Here is a 13,491-nt window from a genome sequence, read left to right as displayed (position 1 = left end):
ATGGTAGCTCCATGCAAGGTAGGATTGGGCAATTATGGTTTCTCTAAGGTATATTCCCAGTAGTGAAATTGCTGGGTCAAATGGTATTTCTATTTGCAACTTCTTGAGAAAGTATCATACTGCCTTCCATAGTACAGTGGTTGTACCATTTTACACTCCCACCAACAGTGAATAAGGGTTCCAGTTTCTCCACAACCTTGCCAGCATTTGTTGTTTGCTGTCCTGTTGAATTTTGCTATTCTTACTGGAGTAAAATTATATTCTCATAGTTGTTTTGATTCGCATCTCTCTTAGAGCTAGGGATTTTGAACATTTCTTCATGTGTTTGTTCACCATCTTATCTTTGGTGAACTGTCTGTTGATATCCTGTGCCCATTTCGCAATTGGGTTGTTTACCTTTATCTTCTTGTGGTGCTCGAGTATTCTATACATTTTAGAAATAAGTCCCTTATCTAACATGTCATTACCAAATATTTTTCCCAGTCTATGGCTTCTCTTTTCACCCTGTTGGAGAAGTTTTTGGATGTGCATAGGAATTTGATTCTTAGAAGGTCCCATCCATCCATTTTATCCTCTCCTGGTTGGAGGTTTTTCAGGATGCTTGGAAGACTGTTTATATTGTGGATTAGGGCTTCTAGAATTCTTCCAAGTGTTTCTCTAATGAAGTTTATAGTCCTTGGTTTTAGTCCTAGGTCCTTGATCCACTTTGAGTTGGTTTTTGTGCATGGTGTGAGGTGTGGGTCTTTTTTAATTTCCTGCAGATGGTTTTCCAATTTTGCCAACACTATTTGTTAAAAAGGCTGTCATTTTCCACTTAACTGATTTCATCTCCTTGTCAAAAATCAGGTGACCATAGGTAGATGGGCTGATTTCTGGGCTTTCAATTCTATTCCATTGATCTGTTTGTCTGTCATTATACCAGTACAATTCTGTCTTGATTTGAAATCAGAGAGTGTGATGCCTCCTACCATGTTTCTCTTTTTAAGAAGTGCTTTGCTTATTCGTGGTCTCTTTCCATTCCAAATGAAATTGGAGATTGCCTTTCCCTTCTCATTGAAGAATGGTATTGGTATTTGTTTTAGGATTGCATTGAACATGAAGATCGCCTCTGGTAAGACTGTCATTTTCACAATATTGAGTCTTCCTATCCATGAGCAAGATATATTCTTCCATTTCTCCAGGTTTCTTTTTGTTTCTTGTAATAATGTTTTGTCATTTTCTTTGAATAATCCTTTGTGTTCCTAGTTAGATTTATTCCCAAGTATTTAATCTTGTGGTTGGCTATTGTGGTAGGTATTGTTTTTCTTAGCTCCAGTTTTATATTATCTTTGTCATTGTAGAGAAATCCAATTTATTTTTGTATTTTGATCTTGTTTCTTGCCATTTTGCTGAATTGGTCAACTGTGTCCAATAGCTTTCTTGCTAAGTCTTTAAGTTTTTCAAAGTATACTATCATATCATCTGCATATAGAGATAATATTTCCTCCTCATTGCCAATTTGGATACCTCTTATTTCCTTCTCTTGTCTTATTCCTATCAGAAGTTGTCTGCAGCAGCCAGGTTCTACAAAGGCTTGCTTGCTGGTTCTGGTGAGGATTAGGATGGAATATTGCTATCAGAAGTTGTCTGGAGCAGCCAGATTCTACAGAGGCTTGGTTCTGGTGAGGATTAAAATGGAATGTTGACGGTGTGAGATGATGTGATTCAGACTTATATTTAAAAATGCATTTGCTCAGCAGTATGAGGTTGGAATCCAGTTTGGAAGTCATTGGCAGCAGCAGCCGCATACTACAAAGGCTTGTTTGCTAGTTCTGGTGAGGATGAGGGTGGAATGTTGACTTGCATTCTTATAAGTGGTATAGCACTGGTCTGTCAATTTGCTGTACAGAGGTAACTTGTGGTTGCTGTGATGCTTAACATTGTTACACTAATGTGTCGAATGAGATAATGGTTACCCATGGTGGACTGTGTTAGGTGGAGCTTCCCAATTAAAACCAGCTTGGAAGCAAGAGTGGCATACACTTCTGAAATGGCTTACCTCTGGAAACTTGATGAATTTGGATAAATGATGGAAGTTATACAAGTGTTCAGGTCTTTTGTTCATGGGGGTGGGGGGGTTGCTATGAGTTGTCTATGACTAGATGGTGCTTAACAACAACAACAAGACTTCTAATACAACATTGAATAGGAAAGGTGATAGTGGGCATCCTTGCCTAGCTCCTGTTCTCAAAGGGAATGCCTTTATCCTCTCTCCACTGAGAACAATGTTGGCTCTGGGGTTTGCATATATACTTTTTACTATGTTTAGGAAACTCCCTTATATTCCTATTTTGTTGAGTATTTTAATCAGGAAAGAGTGTTGGATTTTGTCAAAGGCTTTGTCTGCATCAATTGATAGGATCATGTGGTTCTTGTTCTTTGCTTTGTTAATGTGATGAATTACACTGGTTATATTTCTTATGTTGAACCATTCTTGTATACCTGTTATGATTCCCACTTGCTCATGGTGAATTATTTTTTGATGTACCATTGGATTCTATTGGCCAGGATTTTATTCAGGATTTTTGCATTTATGTTCATGAAAGATATTGGTCTATAATTTTCTATTTTGGTGGTGTCTTTACCTGGTTTTTGTATCAAGGATATGTTTGCTTCATAGAATGACTCTGGGAGATTTCCATCTTTTTCTATTTTCTGAAATAGTTTATGTAGAATTGGTGACAGTGCTGTCAGGTGTTTTAATGTTAATAAATCACTCTGCTGTTCAAGTATATGAAATGCCTGCCATAAACCACATTCTCATAAGTATCCTCAGACTCATAGACATAAATATGCCCAGAGGGTTACAAATTGCTAGAAATTACACACTAACTTTTGTGCTTTGTTTTGAAGTAGATATATTAATTTTTTTTACAGATCTGGATTAAAAATAAGTCTTACAAAATATTGGAATAGTCCTCACTTTGGCAGTACATATACTAAAATTGGAACAACACTGAGAAGATTAGCATGGCCCCTGCACAAGGATGACACACAGATTCTTGAGAAGATTGAAATAAACAGTGGTCTAAGGCAAAGATATATAAATGGCCAATAAATACATGAGAAGATGTTACACACCATTAATAAGTACAGAAATGGAAATCAGGATCTCAATGAGATGATTTTTTTAATACCCACCAATATAGCCTATTCTATGGAAAGGGACATCACGCTTAGAAATGTGGAGTGTCAGCAAAAGAGATGAAGAACCCAATGAGATGGGCTGACACAGTGACTGCAGCAATGGGTTCAAGTGTGTCAGAGATAATTAGGATGGAACAGGAAAGGCCAGAGTTCAGATCTGTTGTTCACAGAGTCACTTGTAAGTCTTATTCAACTCTATGGCACCTAACAACAAAACTTTTTATAAGGAGCTCTGACAGCTCAGTGGTAAGCAACCCTAATGCTAAGCCAAAGGCAAGTCGTGTGAATTCACCAGGCACTCCAGGGGGAAAAGGCAGGCAATCTCCTCCCATACCGTTTGTTGTTATTGTTAGGTGCTGTCAAGTACGATCCATAGCAACCCTATGAACCCAGATCTGAACCCTGTCCGATACTGTGCCGTCCTCACACCTCCTGATGCACTAGAGCCCATTGCAGCAGTCACCATGTCAATCAACCTGGTAGAGGGGTTTCCTCTCCTTTGCCGATCCTCTACTTTTCAGAGCATCATGTCTCTCTTTAAGGAATAGCCTCTCTTAGCAACATGCCCAAAGTGTGTGAGGCAAAGAGCACTCTCACAGCACCCTTTCCAAAACATATTTGTTCTTTTGGCAGTCCATGGGATGTTCCGTACTCTTCTTCAACACCACAGCTAAAAGGAATCAATTCTTCTGTCATCCTTATTTATTTTCCAGCTCTACATTATACAAGTGATCAGAAAGACCATTGCATTCATCAGACAAACCTTAGCCCTCAAATTGAAATCATTACTCCTCAATAATTTGGAAAGGTCATTAAAGGCAGACTTTACCAGTGTAATGCATGTCCTGATTTCCTGACTGTTGGTACCAGGGATGTACATTGTGGAGTCAAATAAGATGAAGCTGTTGACAGTTTCAATCTTTTCTCCATCCATAAGGATTTTGCTTATTGGTTCAGTGGTAAGAATCTTCATCTTCTTGACAGTGAGATGCAATCTATATTGAAAGCTGTATTCCTTGATCTTCTGCAACAAGTGCTTCAAGTTCTCCTCATTTTCAGCAAGCAAGGTTGTGCCATCTGCGTAACACAGGTTATTGATGAGTCTCCCTCCAATCTTGATGTCACACTCCTCTTCATAGTGTCCAACTTGTTGGAAAATTTGTCCAGCATACAGATTGAATAGGTATGGAGAGATTGTAAAGGGGCTTCAGGGCGTTTTTACAAAGGATCACTATGAATCATGCTCCACTCGAAGGCAAATAACAACAGATAATTTTTTAACTATATTATGAAAAATATAACCATTCAAAGTTTACAATCTTTCCCAAAAGGTAATTTCCTCATCACTCCTTAATCTAAGCTCTTTTGAGTTGATATATCAATACATAAGACACCCAAGCTATGAGCTTCTCAAAAGCCCTCCATCTTTTATGCTTTCTGGGCCTTTTAATATATTTCCCATGTCATTGTTGTTGTTATGTGCCATTGAGTTGCCAGTGACTTATAATGACCCATTGTACAACAGCTCTGAAGCCTGCCTTATTCCTGAAACAGTCTCATTGACTTTGACACACATCCCCCCATTACCCCAGTTACTGCATCAATCCATCTCATCTGGGATCTTCCTCACCAGGGCTGTCTCTCCACTCTTCTGGGCATAGTATCCTTAACATCTTTTAATATTGATAAATGATGAGGCTTTACTATGTCTTTCAGTCCTCTCAGCCTGAGAAAGAGTTCTTCCCTTTAAATTCTCCAACTCCAGCTCTCCGCATATTCCATTATAATAACTTTTCCTTGCCCTCCTGAGCTGCCCTTTCAAATCTCCTATTAAGCTTTTTTTATCCCCACCCCACCCCCGCCCCCATTGCTTTGGCTTCTTGACGTTCTAGTACAATTGTTAGAATCTCTTCTGACATCCATTTTGGTTTTTTTCTTCTCCTTTGTCTTTATAATGATTTCTTGATCTCTTCATAGATAATATCCTTGATATCATCCCATGGGGCATCTGGTCTTTGATTATTAGTGTTCAATGCTTCAAACCTATTCTTAATATGATCTTGAAATTCATACAGAATAGATTGAAGATTGTATCTTGGGTCTCATGGACTTGTTTTCATTTTCTTCTGTGTAAGTGTAAAAACAACTTACACCTGATTGTTACCTAGTTAACAATCAGCTGTAAATTATTTAGTCATTTTTATTTAATTAACAATCCATTTTGGACAGAAGTCTCTTGTTTAAACCAATTAGTACCACCTATGCAATTTGTTCTGAAAACTTATTAAAGGGTCAGTTATGAGTTGGTCCTGACTTGATGATGCACAATACGTCAGAAAGGAGTTGTATCTCTCATTTTACTTAGATACACAATCCAATCTGTCTACAATCCATGGTAACTTTAGTTATGATATCTAAGTATGAAATATATTCCTTTGCTCTATCATCCAGGTAAACTACCCTTGAATCTTGAAAGAAGACTTGGGATTTCTTAAGCCAAAGGAGAACAGGTAGGGACCAGCCATGGTTTCTGGAGAACGATATATTCCTGCACTCTATCATCCAGGTACTCTGCCCAAAAATCTTCCTTGACTCCAACACATGGCAGAAAGCATGAGATTTCTCAAGGTGTGCACAGAAAACACTAATCACCCTGCTTTGCAAAAGGGAAGCACAAATATATAGGTCTGTATATAAATATACAGAACATCACCCTCCCCTGGGACATTAATGAAATGTGCAAAGAGCTGGAGTTAGAAAATCAAAAGGGCTGAGCTAGAAAATCAAAAGGGCCAAACTCACTCAGCAGAAGCTGAAGGAATTTAAAATCAAATTCAAGTCATGAGTGTCAGTACTTACGGGGCAGAATATTAAGTGATCCAAAAAGCATTAAAAGAAGATGGAAGGAGTATACAGAGTCACTGTACCAGAAGGAATTGGCTGACACAGAAGAATTTCATGAAACAATATATGAGCAAGAGCCTGTGATAAAGGAGGAAGTTCAAGTTGATCTGAAAGAATTGGCAAAAAACAAGGCTCCAGGAGTTGACGGCATACCAATTGACATATTTCAACAGACAGACACTGCCCTGGATGTGCTCACTAAGTTGTGCCAAGAAATCTGGAGGACAGTCACCTGATCAACTGACTGGAAGAGATCAATATTTGTTCCCATTCCAAAGAAAGGTGACCCAACAGAGTGTGGAAATTATTGAACAATATCATTAATATCACACGCAAGCAAGATTCTGCTGAAAATCATCCAAAAATGACTGTAGCAACACGTCAACAGAGAACTGCCAGATGTGCAGGTTGGGTTTAGAAGAGGCCGTGGTACTAGGGATATTAAGGTTAGATGGATCTTGGCAGAAAGCACAGAGTACCAGAGGAATGTCTATCTGCACTTCATTGACTAAGCAAAGGCTTTTGATTGTGTGGATTACAACTAACTGTGGCTGACTCTGAGAAGAATGGGAATCCCAGAACATTTGATTGTGCTTATGCAAAACCTATACTTGAACCAAAAGGCAGTCATCAGAAGGAGATACTGCATGGTTCAAAATCGGGAATGGTGTCCACCAGGTGTGTATTCTGTCTCCATACCTTTTCAATTTGTATGCAGAACAGATCATCCAGGACACTGGGCTATATGAAGAGGAATGTGGCATCAGGATTAAAAGAAGATTCATCAGCAACCGGTGTTATGCAGATGACACAATCCTGCTTAGTGAAACTGAGGAGGACCTGAAGAATTTGCTGTAGAAGGTCAAGAACTGTATGTAGCCTTCAATATGGAATGAAAGCTCAACATCAAGAAAACAAAGATTTTCACCACTAGACCAATTGGCAGCATCAGATGGTAAAGAGGTTGAGATTGTTAACAGTTTTAGTTTGCTTGACTCCACAATCAACACTCTTGATACCAGCATCCAGGAAATCAAGGAATGAACTGCATTGGGAAAGTCAGCGGACAGGGCCTCTCCAGAGTACTGAAGAGCAACAATGTCAGGCTGGAGACTAAGGTGCACCTGATTCATGCTATAGCCTTTCCATTTGTGTGCTGTGCATCAGACAGCTGGACAGTGACTAGGGATGATAGAAAGATAATTGATGCCTTTGTGCTGTAGTTCTGGAGAAGAGTATTGAATATACCATGGACTGCTAGGAGGACAAACAGGTTTGTCCTGGAGAAGGTGAAACCGAGCTGTTCCGTGAAGGCAAGGATTCTGAAGCTTGGTCTAACATACTTTGGGCATGTTGCAAGGAGGCACCATTCCTTGGAGAAGGACATTATGTTTGGGAGGGTGGAGGGACAGCACAGGAGAGGAAGACCCTGGATGAGATGAATCAATTCAGTGATTGGGGAAATAGGAGTAGGTATGTCAGAGACAGTGAGGTTGGCACGAGATAGAGCAGGGTTTAGGGCTCTTGTACATACGGTCACTATGAGTCGCAAGCGACTCAATGGCACATAACAACAACAACAGCCTAACATCTACCAAGAAAAGATTCACATAATGTCAAGAAAGCAGGAGGCTGCCTCAAATATCATGAAAAAACAAAATAACCCTTCTAAAAAAGCAGAGCCAATGAATACCATAGACACAAAGACTAGAAGAAATATGTTAGTGCAAAGTTTTGGGTTTGGGGGGTTTGTTTGTTTGTTTGTTTGTTTTAGGTTTTTTCCTTTTTTAATTATTATTAATTTAATGAAAATTTAGAGACTTTGGATTTGCATTCATTCATTGTGCACTTTCCTCCCTGCCTACCCCTCCCCCTCAGTACACTCTTCTCATTGAAAAGTCAAGAAAAAATTTTTTTATTGTTTTACAATCCCTCCCCCCAGGTCCACTCCACTATGCAGCCTTCATTCTGGACTCCTGTCATGACAGTAATACCTAATCACATATCCCTTTAAACAGTTTTCTCCCTCATCTGTTTCAATGCAGTATACATTATTGAACCCATCTTTCTCAGTCTCCCCCCAACCCTGATGTCAGTCCTGTTTTACAACAGTGGCACTATGCAGTATTTGTCCTTTTGTGACTGGGATATTTCACTCAGCATAATGTCTTCCAGAGTCACCCATTTTGAATAATACTTCGTGAGTTCCTTGTTTTTCAATGCCATGTAGTATTGCATTGTGCGAATATACCACAGCTTCTCTATCCATTTGTTTGTTGATGGGCATTTAGGTTGTTTCCAACTCCTTGCTATTGTGAACAAAGCCCTGATAAACATGGGTGTGCATAATGCAGAGTTTTTTAACAGCTGCAGAAAAAGGTGTAAATGATGGGGGGAAACAATGGACTCCATTAAGAAAGCAAATATTCCAGAGACAGGGAGCCAGAAGAAATGCATCAAAGAAGAACAATTTGAACAACTCCAGAGAAAATGCAGAAGATGAAAGAATTGAAACTATAGGTAGAGGTAAAAGAACTTAAAATAAATCACACAACAAAGAGGGTACAGCCAAGATATTATTGAAAAGAACAGAAAAGCATGAAAATGCAAAACAGAATATTAAAATTAAAATGATAGAAGTGTCCAACACACTAGAGGGATAAAAAAGTAGAACCAAAGAGATGTAACAGTCAGTGAGCTGGAAAGCAAAAGCCTCAATGAAAATATACTAGAGAAGAATAAGAGATGAGACATAAAAAATTTTTAAAAAATAGAATTATGTGAGATGACATCAAAAGGAACAACAAACATACATATGACTGGAATTACAAAAAAACGAAAGAAACAAGGAAGTCATTTAGAAAATTTTGAAAGAGGTACTACAATAAAATTTCACAAGTATTATCAAGAATGAAGATAAGCACATCCAAGAAGCTGAGTAAACAAACATGAAAGACTAAATACATAAAAGAAAAACATCAAAACATATCATAGTCAAATTCGCCAAATTAAAAGATAAGGATGTTGTTGTTGTTGTTGTTGTTATGTGCCGTCAAGTAGCCTGTGACTCATAGTAACCTTATGTACAACAACTTTGAAGGCGTCCCATCCTGAGCCAGTATCACTGAATTTGACACACTTACTTACATAGCCCTGGTTACCGTATCAATCCATCTCATTCAAGAGCACTGTCCCTCCACCTTTCCAAGCATGATGTCCTTCTCCAAGGATCAATCCCTCCTGGACACCTGCCCAAAGTATGTAAGACAGACCTTCAAAATCCTAGCCTCCAAGGAGAAGCTTGGTTTCACCCTCTCCAAGACAGACCTATTTATTTTCTTGGCAGTCCATGGTATGTTCCAGACTCTTCTCCAGCACCACAACTTGAAGTCATCAATTCTTCTTCTGATCCCCTTAGTCATTGTCCAGCTCTCTGACACATAGCAAGTAATAGTGAAGACCATGGCCTGGATCAGGTGCACCACAGAATACTAAAAGCAGCATTAGGAAAACAGAGTCAGTTACAAAGGAGGAACAATTAGATTAAGTTCTGATTTCTCAACAGAAACCTTGCAAGCTACAAGACAATGGGATGGCAGATACAGAAAGTTGAAGGGAAATAATTGCCAGCCAAGAATCCAGCAAAGCTGTTCATCAATATGAGGAGAAGTCAGATCCATGTGCAGAAAAGAAGGAACTTAAGGAATTTGTGAAAACAAGATCAAAACTACTAGAAATTTTAAGTCCCTCACAGAGAGACATCAAAGCAAAGTGGACAGACCATAGTAATCAGAAACAATAGAAAAAGAAACACAGCAAAATAGCAATGATAAAACCTGGCTTGTCAATACTCACAATGTGAATTAATTAAATGTGCCACTTAGGAGAGAAAGAGTATCAGAATGGATTAAAAAAAAAAAAAAAAACAAAAAACCAAAGCCCATCAATATGCTGCCTACAAGAGACACATCTTAAAAACAAAGAGTACAACAGACTCAAAATCAAAAGCTGGGGGTGGGGATGGGAATATGCCAAGTAAATGTCATCAACAAAACAGCAACTGACAAATTCTACTTCAGGATGAAAACCACCACAAAAGATAAGGAAGAGCATTATGTATACTGATTAAAGGCATAAGAGATCTAGTGCATATAATCTTGGTCAACATTTCTGCTCCAAATGATAAACCTGTACTATACATAAAGCAAAGGTTAACAGAACTGAATAAAGAAATAGCACCACAACATCGGTAGGAGACTTTAATGCATCACTGTCACCAAAAGGTAGGTCAACTAAAAATAAACTTATCAAAGATGCAGATCTGAACTAAAAAATCAGCCAACTCGACTCTGAATGTATTCAGGGTACTGCACCCAACTAAAACTCAATTCACTTTTTTCTCAAGTGCCCATGGTACATTTTCCAGAACTGATCATGTACAAAGCAAGCCCACCAAATTAAAAAAAAATTGAAATAATACAAAATATCTTCTCAGATCACAGTGTCATAAAACTAAAAACTAACCACAGAAGAGTAAAGCTTATAAAACCACCCATGTGGGAGCTAAATAACATCCTACTAGAACATGATTGGGTTATAAAAGAAAGAATGAAATTTAAAAGTTCCTTGAAACAAGTGAAAATGAAAATACAACATATTAAAACCTCTGGGATGCAGCTAAGGCAGTCCTCAGGGGGCAGTTCATAGCAATAAGCAAATACATAAAAAAGGAAGAAAGTAGTAAAATTAATTACTAACTCAGTACCTTTATTAAATAGAAAAAGAACAACAATATAATCCCACAGCCTTTAGAAGAAAGGATTATAAAGTCAAGAGCTGAAATCAAAGACACAGAAAACAGGAAAAAAATCAATCCATTAAAAAGACCAGGAGCTGGTTTTTCAAAAGTCAATAAAATTGACAAACCATGACAGACTTAACAAAAGGAAAAAAGAGAAGACAGATAATTTGATTAAGAAATTATAAAGGTAACATCACAACAGAACCAGATGAAATTGAATTGATAATATTGAAATATTATGAAAAGCTATACTCTGATAAATTTGAAATGGGCAATTTCCTTCAAAATCATGTCCTACCCAGACTGACTTGGACAGATGTAGAACACTAGACCAGACATATCACAAATGAAGAAATTGAGCAGGTCAAAAAAAAGTCTTCTCTACAATAAATGGCTGGATTCTACCAAACATTCAGAGAAAATCTATCACCAATTCTACTAAAATTTTTTTCAAAAAATAGAAAAAGAAAGAATACTCCCAGAATCATTCTATGAAGCAAGCATAATCCTAATACGAAAACCAGCAACAATATTATCAAAAAAGAAAACTACATAAAAATATCTCTCACAAACATAGTTGCGAAAATCCTTAACAAAATTCTGGCCAACAAAATCCAACAGCATATTTAAAAAATAATTCATTATGACCAAGTAGTATTTATAACAAGTATGTAAGGATAGTTCAACATAAGAAAAACTATCAGCATAATTCATCATATTAATAAAGCATACAATAAGAACCAAATGATCCTAGTAGTAGATTTAGAAAAGGCCTTTTACAAAATTCAACACCTTTTCCTAATTAAAATACACAGCAAAATAGGAATAGAAGGTAATTTCCTCAACACAGTGAAAAGCATATACACAAAACCAAGAGCCAATATCATTCTCAATTAAGACTAAAAGCATTCTCATGAACAGGAGCAGACAACAATGCCCATTGTCACCACTCCTATTCAATATTGTATGGGAAGTACTTGCTAGCATAATACAGCAAGAGGAAGAAATAAGTGGCATTTGGATTAGCAAAGAGATGCTATATGCAGATGACATGAAAGTGTACACAGAAAACCCCAAGGACTCAACAAAAACAAAAAAAATGTTTGAGCTACAGAGACCATTTTAGTAGAATGGCAAGATATAAGCTCAATATACTAAAGTCAATGGGATTCCTGTATAGTAACAAAACACAGAGAAGGAAAATAAGAAAGCAATACCATCTACAACAGCCAACCACAAATTAAGATACTTAGGAATAAACCTAAGTAGAGACATAAAAGACCTTTATAAAGAAAATTACAAATCATTTATGAAAGAAACAATAAAAGACCTAAATAAGTGGGAAAATGTACCCTGTTCACAGATAGGAAGTCTCACTATAGTGAAAATTACAATCCTACCAAAATTAATCTACATGTTTAATGCAATTCCAATACAGAAATAAAATTCATTTTTCAGAGATAGAAAAGGCAATTGGTAAATTTATTTGGAGAGGAAAGAGATCTTGAATAAGCAAAGCATTTCTGAAAAACAAGAATAAAGTCAGAAACAGCACTCTCTGATCTTAAACCCTACTACACAGCTGTAATAACCAAAACGAGATGATACTGGTACAATGACACGCACAGAGACCAAAGAAACAGAATCAAGAACCGATAAATTAACCCATGTATCTATGGTAAACTGATATTCTACAAGGAAACAAAACTTATGAAATGGGAAAATGACAACCTCTTCAACAAATGGTACTGGCAAAACTGGACTACTTTCTGCAGAAACTTCAAGCAAGATGCATACCTCTAACCATACACAGAAACAACTGAACATGGTTCAGAGACCTAGGGGTAAGAGACAAAGTTGGACCAAGTACAGAAATCATAGCCCATGGTATAAAAAGGCTCACAAATATAGCCAGAAATACACAACCAGGAGAGGATAAAATTAATGAAATTTTAAAAATTAAAGAATAAATCCTTATGCAAACCAAAATCTTTTCCCAATAAAGTAAAAAAGAAAACCTACAGACTGGGGGAAAAAACATTAGGCAATACCATCTCAGACAAGGGTCTCATAAAAAAAATGTACAGAATATTATAAGGCCTCCAGAAGAAAATGACTGATAATCCAATTACAAAATGGCTAAAAGACACGAAAAGACTTTTCACAGAGGAAGACATTTCAATGGCAAACAGACACATGAAGAAATGCTCAAAATCATTACCAATAAGCACATGAAGAAATGTTCAAAATCCCTAGCTCTAAGAGAGATGCAAATCAAAACAACTATGAGATATCATCTCACCCAAGTCAGAATAGCAAAATTTAACAGAACAGCAAGCAACAAATGCTGGCGAGGTTGTGGAGAAACTGGAACCCTTATTCACTGTTGGTGGGAATGTAAAATGATGCAACCACTGTGGAAGGTGGTATGGCGCTTTCTCCAAAAGTTGCAAATAGAGATACCATTTGACCCAGCAATTCCACTACTGGGAATATACCCCAAAAAGACCATACCTGACATCCAAGCAGATATATGCACACCCATGTTTATCGCAGCTCTGTTCACAATAGCAAGGAGTTGGAAACAATCCAGGTACCCA

Source organism: Elephantulus edwardii, unplaced genomic scaffold (genome assembly GCF_000299155.1).
Source record: "Elephantulus edwardii isolate Elephantulus edwardi_28Jun2011 unplaced genomic scaffold, EleEdw1.0 scaffold00108, whole genome shotgun sequence".
NCBI lineage: Eukaryota > Metazoa > Chordata > Mammalia > Macroscelidea > Macroscelididae > Elephantulus > Elephantulus edwardii.
The sequence above is the reverse complement of the archived record's forward strand: the minus strand, read 5'-3'. Positions refer to the sequence as shown.